General features: G+C 38.8%; 1 long non-coding RNA gene across 1 annotated transcript in view; it reads right to left on the bottom strand.

Moving 5' to 3' along the window:
* Positions 1 to 5,562: 5,562 nt before the first annotated feature.
* Positions 5,563 to 6,596, bottom strand: part of LOC122068596 — a 1,720-nt gene continuing 686 nt past the window's right edge. The window contains exon 2 of the long non-coding RNA XR_006137194.1: positions 5,563 to 6,521. This is a non-coding gene — a long non-coding RNA (uncharacterized LOC122068596). The remainder of the gene's footprint in view (positions 6,522 to 6,596) is intronic.

The raw sequence follows: 6,596 nt of genomic DNA, 5'->3' as shown, positions 1-6,596 counted from the left end.
CACACAAATGTCAACCGAATTTAATGCTCTTGCTGTTCGATCCAAACTGCTAGAGCTGGGGGCTGATGATGAGGGTAAATGTCCCTAACCACAACACGGCCAAGGAGCATTTGAAAAACTCATGCCGAGCATCACCCTGGCCCCTTCTCAGGCCAACCTGCCACCTCGGCCCCTCCGCAGGTCGAGCAGCCACCTCAGCCCCTCCGTAGACCGAGCATCCACCTCGGCTCGGCATCATCAGGCAGGGCTCCCAGAAACATGCTCTCATCCACTCCTACATTCAAGGAACGTAATCCCTGATCACTAAGGCAGGACTTTATCCACTACACTTCATCAAAGGCATCCACCCCTCTCACAACTCACATCTCCGAGATAAGGGAAGAATATTCTCAAAAGATGCCCTGAAATCTGAAATATTCTTGGAATCAGAGAGTCATTCTCCTTAAGGACTCCACGACTAGTTGGACTCTCCACGGACGTTCTCCCTTTCTCTACTCCATCAACAACCTATAAATACCAAGGTAAGCCTCTATTATGATAATCGATCACTTCTTTGGACTGAAAACTCTCTTGAGTATCTACTATGGAAATATCTGACTTAGGCATCAGAGAGTCCCTCGTCGGGTTAACCCGACTTTCCCCTATCTTCTCTTCTATGCAGATCAACTGGAGTATCAAGGACTACAAGAAAGATCGACTGATCAATTTTTACCACATCACAATCAATTTTGATTCAAAATGATTATCAATCCACCAATTCTTTTAAAGCGCGAAGTGATGGCTTTTAAATGCTTAGAGAAAATATGAGCAACCACCTCAACTGACACATTTAAGAAAAACAAGACACAAAAGAGCCCCTGCATCAACATAGATGACAATGGAAATACAAATGGAATTCGTCTTTCAAAAGAGGCGGGGTGGGACGGTGAGGCGGTTATCCACCCCACCCTTCCTTTCTTTTCCTGGTGTCCACGTGCAGCCCCCTGCATTATCTGACAGAGTCCTTTTTCCCAAGACTACATTCAATCTCACGGTGTCTAAAGCCTAAACGGCCAATGAATTCCCATATCCCACGGCTGGGGTTAAAGGGTTGGGATTGAATATAACGTGATGCATACACTGGCGGAATCTAATGAATTTCTTACGCAAGCGTGACCATAGGATTAGGCGGGAAGCATCGATCCACCACTGCTATATCCGGCAGACTTTGAGAACTCACAAATGGCCACGACATGAGCCATCTCAAACACCTGACCCACACCAAGCAGGAACGGAAGAACCCAACGGGTTACTGATAATTTTCCACGTGCAGCTTTTATGATTGAATTGTCGTTTGTGATCTCTTTCCATTATATTAAACTAGGTTTCACCAATATTTGGTGCTTCAGAAAAATGGGTTTTCTAAATGCTATATAGCTTTCACCAAAAAAAAATGCTATATAGCTTGATCTAACAAAATCCTTACCAAAAAAAAAAAATCTAACAAAATCAAATCTTATCTTGGTGAGACTTTGTGAGAAGTTGAAGTAGTGCTGACTAACCCTGCAAAATTTTGAAGGAAATGCCCTCAAATTCCAAAGTGGAAACCTAATCTGGATGCTACTATCATCAGATAGCTTTTTCTTGGGTGAATGCCAGTTCTCTTGGTTGAAAAAGTTCGGTAGATGATGAACAGCAGCAACATTTAGGGAAATTGTAATATCCTTTAATAATCAATTTTCTTTCTTGGGAATAATATAAAGGCATTGAGCCCATCTGATCAGGTAATTCCATTTTGTCACAAGATTGATATTTTGAAATGTCATGTTTGATGGCTGCTTTGTGCATCAGTGAGTTCTATTAGGTTGAGAGTGGAGTACCTATTAGGCCTTCAAGGCCATATAATGTAGATGCACGGCAGCATGGTCGCCATTAAGCCTTGGGTATTAGATTGAACCATTGTAGTAATTCATCAAATGGGCACTGTAGGCACCATTTTCATAACGTCTTTAGGTCCTTGACTTCATAGAATAACACTTGGGCATCTGATGTTAGTTATCTTAGGGTGAGTTATTTTTTTAACTGGTGCATGATTTGGCAGGTCATTGTCATTCTGTTAAGATATCCTGTTGTGATTATTTTATTTGTTGATGAATCTCTTCTTTTCATTCTGCACTCATTCTTTCTAAATGACGCTTTAGCAACTCTTTTCATTCTAAGTTGCTGTGTTTTAGGCTGAGGTGTAAAAGGTCCAAATGGTATCCCAATGGAGGTGTGGAAGAGGTTAGGAATTAGTGGAATAACTTGGATAACTAAAATGTTTATTAAGATTACGAGCACTAGACAAATTCCAGATGAATGGAGGAGAAGCATTGTGATTCCGATTTACTGTGTTTGATTCAATGAATGATGCTCACAGTTGCTAGTATCGATCTTTATATTCATCTTCTTGGTAATTCCTGTAAGAGATCACAGTAACTTATTCGTCTTATTTACATTTATCAGGCATACCTACAGAAGCTGCTAGCTTTAGAAAAGCAACATTCTTTCCAACATGTTTCTGTCTGTTGTATCTGTGTTCTGCTAGATGTGGTTCTTCACTTCAACTTAAGTTACAACTGCTTAGCTGCTGTTACAAAGAAACGTAAGCTCTCCGGATGATGTCTGAAGGTTCCACTTTAATTTTTTTCCCTCATCTTTTGGCTCTTGGACTAGGGATTGAATGGGGATTGTTCAGAATAGTTGATCTTAAATGCTATATTGCTTCTAAATCTTTAGTGGGTAATGATACTGATTGTACGGCATGAGATTTGAAAAACTTCTGCTTCATGGTAATGATCTTGTGAAAGCCAAAAAAGGCACTTTTATCATGTTTTGGTTTGTGCGTGCAAGTGAATCAAGCCTTTAGTTTTGCATATAGACAAATAGAAATGGTGGAATCTTTGTCTAGGATTATATGAAGTATAGCTGCAGTTCTCTGTTTCATTCATATATAATGAAAAGGTCAGCATGCATAGATCCTACATTTGGCGATTAGATCCCTTCATTGGTGCACTTTCTGATCCTATGTCTTGTTTCTTCAACCCTCCATTTCCGCTAAAACTGCCCAGCTCCTAAATTGAATACGCATTTGTGAAAGGTACATCTATCAAAGCTGTCTAAAACCTTAATGCCCAGCTCCTAAATTCAAATCCTTTTTACAACAGGTATACCCACCAAGACCGTCAAAGACATCATACCCTATGGCAACAAGGCTGCGTGCTCTTGAAGTATTATTGCAATTTAGGTGCCATTAGTACTCAATCACTACTTGGTTTGGTTGTTTTCAAATTGGTGTCTCTTTGATCTATACTCCTACATATAGAAAATCTTTCTACAGCTATATATGTCATTATATGTTATACATTTGTATATCAATAAACAGAACTTTACTGTAAAAGAGAAATTCCATTAAGCAAATCTTACCCCTAATAGTTATATTAGTTTGTTTCATGTTTGTTGGGGTGTTATTTGAATGATCTTTGTTGTAAACTTGTTATACTGTTGTGCGACCGACTATGATGTATGGGGTGGAATGTTGGGCAGTTAAGAAGTGTCATATTGAGAAGTTATGTGTAGCAGAGATGAGGATGTTAAGATGGATGTGCCGCAAAATTAGGAAGGGTAAAGTAAGAATGAGCATATTAGAGCTGATCAAGCTTTGCAAAAGTTGTTTGAGGTGGTATGGCCATGTTTAACAGAGGCCTGAGGATGTCCCAGTAAGGAGGAGTGATCTGATTCAGATTGAAGGAGCTAAAAGAGCTAGGGTTAGGCTTAAAATGATCATAAGAGAAGTTGTGAGGAATGACATGCATAGTCTCGGTCTTGTGCCAAGTGTGACTTTGGATAGAGTCTAGCGGAGGCAAGGATCCATATAGCCGACTCCATTTAGCTGAGATTCTCCTGTCTTGCTCTGTGCCTCTTTCCTTTTAATCTCATCTTACATTTCTCTTTTCTCATCTTTTGATCTCTTCATTCCCCTTTTCTGTTTGGACTCCATTTTTCTCTACTTTGTTTTGTTTGGATCCATGTGGCCGACCTCATTAAGTTGGGATAAGGCTGAGTTTGTTGTTGTTGTTTTACTTTCCTTTAAATCAATGCTACATCTTGGGGATCTTAGGGAATCCCTTTGTAGAGTTTCTTTTCTTGTATTGGTTGTGAACTTTTCCTTCCCTAAGTTTGGATTATCTCTTACTTTAATGTGAATTGAGGTTCTTTTTTCTTTTCAACAAGGGGTTTACATTATTTGGTTAGTGAAGGGCCAGCATTTCTCTGTATTTTAGCTGTACCATAAAACTTTACTTTTCCTGGTTTACTTTTACCTCCTTAGCACTTAATGTTATTATCAAGCTTTCTCTTCACGCTAGCATTCCTCTTGAATTCTCTGTTTTACATAAGAATGCTGGGTGATTAACTATATTAACTTATAGTTGCTGAGCATTTGAATTGCTTTATTTATCCCAAAAGAGGAACAGAAAAGCATTTGAATTTTTGCATTTGTATTAAGTCAAGAACTGATTTCATCTATTTTCTATATGAAACTATGCTGTGGAACTATGAAGTCACTTTTTTTGTTCGATGAAGGAAAGCATGGAGGTGAAGCAGCTGTGGCTCAATTGATTGTAGAACATATGAAAGAATTCATGATCAGCTGCATCAACCCCGATTCTGTTGAGGTATGGGTTCTCTCCTTTTTTTTTTTTTGGGTGGGAGTGGATGTCTCTCATCTGGCTACTAGGACCTGTACAAAAACCTGTACCAGAACCTGAGATATTACATAAACTTGTGGATTAGTTGTGATGAATCTTACTTCGCTTTTTTTTTTTTCCTCCCTTTGCATTGTAATTGACATGGAATTTAAATTTTTTAAATTAAATGACCACACATGTGGATTGTTTGCACAAAGAGTTGAACATTTTGAGTGGAGAAAGAAAATTATTACTTTTTCGCACTCTCTGTGCTGTTTAATCTGTCAAAACTTTTTAGAGTAACATCAAGTTAGTCTTACACTGGAATATTCCGTAGCATACTTTTAGTCTGCATTTGGTTGGTTCATTACCGGGTTTTCTTCAAATCCGCCAATCTGGAGATTTCTCTGCTATAAAATCTACAGATTTGAAACTCTATCATGGGGTTGACTTATGAAAAGCAGAGATTTTCAAACCAGCCAATATCCCTTGCAAACCGTGGAAAGGAGAACTTTTGCAATTGTTTAGAAACCATTTAACAGACCTTAAACCAAATTCCTTCCCAAGGAGTGAACCACTCTAACTTAAAATTTCTCATCTGAGTAAATTTTGAGCCAGACCATACCTGTGAGGACTGCTTTTATGATGTTTCCACATAAACACTTTCAGAGAACCAGTATTAATGTGGGAAGATTAATGTAGGACTGATTTGAACAATCAAATTAGACCCAAGCAACAGGATCTTGTAAACCAAAGAACACAATATACCAGCAATAACAAATCAGCAAAAGCAATAATAAATCAGCAGTCCATCGATCTCAGACCAGCAGTATTGATTAGGACAGAACAGCAGTAATTAAATAAACATAACCAGGAGCTTCATTTGACTCTTAGAGGTCCAAATCAACAGTAATAATGATCCACAGTCCTAAGACAATAGTATAACAGCAGTACAGCAATCGATTTCAATTCTGGACACAGCAGGTCACTGAAAGACGAGGATTCGGTGATTTTTAATAACTCACAACTGACTGGACAGAACCAGAAAAAATTTGGGTTGAACCCTACTTAGACAATAGGGAACACTTGACCAAAAAAACTGGGTCAATCCGACAACCAAATCTGGTTCTTCCAGCAGGGCCGATTGCTCTGTTTTGCAGAAATTCTGGGCAGGAACAGAATGGAACATACCTGATTGCAGCAGTGTTAATCCTTGAGAATAGAGAATATCTTAAAGAGAATAATAGAGCCTGAAGAAAACCTCCTGGACTTCACGTCGCAAGGAGTCGTCGGATCACACACCAACCCACACTTTGATCAAACACAAAGTATCCTCACAGGGAGAAGCAGCAACAGCAGCATATTTTTTTGTTCATAAAAATCATGGGCTATATTGCTGCCCTGCTCTTTATTTATAATAATGATGGGGAGGATTACAAATAATAGTAACTCAGATTTTAGAAACTAACAAAGATTGAGTTACTAAAAACTAGTTGCATGAAGTTACTAAAACTGAAACTATAAAAAGGAAACTAGATCTGAAACTGAAATTAGAAACTACTTAGGACATGACTTAGAAACTAAATATATGGCTAAATTAGCAACTAAATAATATCTAATATCCCCCCTCCCCATCAGTAGCCCAAATCGTGGGCTATCTAAGACCAGATCTGGTCTACCCAGTCAGCTACTTGGGTCGACCTTCTTGGTCCTTCTCGTGTAGACCTTTGTTGGTGCTGCATCAAAGATACTTTTCTTCCTCTGGGAGTTGGTGTCCTGCTATCCTTTTGTTCTCTTTCCTTCCGCTGGGTCTGGCTGCAAATTGTAACCAGAGAAATACAATAATTTAAAAAACAAGAACAAGAGAACAGACATCTTCTTTCTTTGGGG

The sequence above is a fragment of the Macadamia integrifolia genome, unplaced genomic scaffold, assembly GCF_013358625.1.
Source record: "Macadamia integrifolia cultivar HAES 741 unplaced genomic scaffold, SCU_Mint_v3 scaffold433, whole genome shotgun sequence".
NCBI lineage: Eukaryota > Viridiplantae > Streptophyta > Magnoliopsida > Proteales > Proteaceae > Macadamia > Macadamia integrifolia.
Note: the sequence above shows the minus strand (reverse complement) of the source record. Positions and strands in the feature narration are given on the sequence as shown.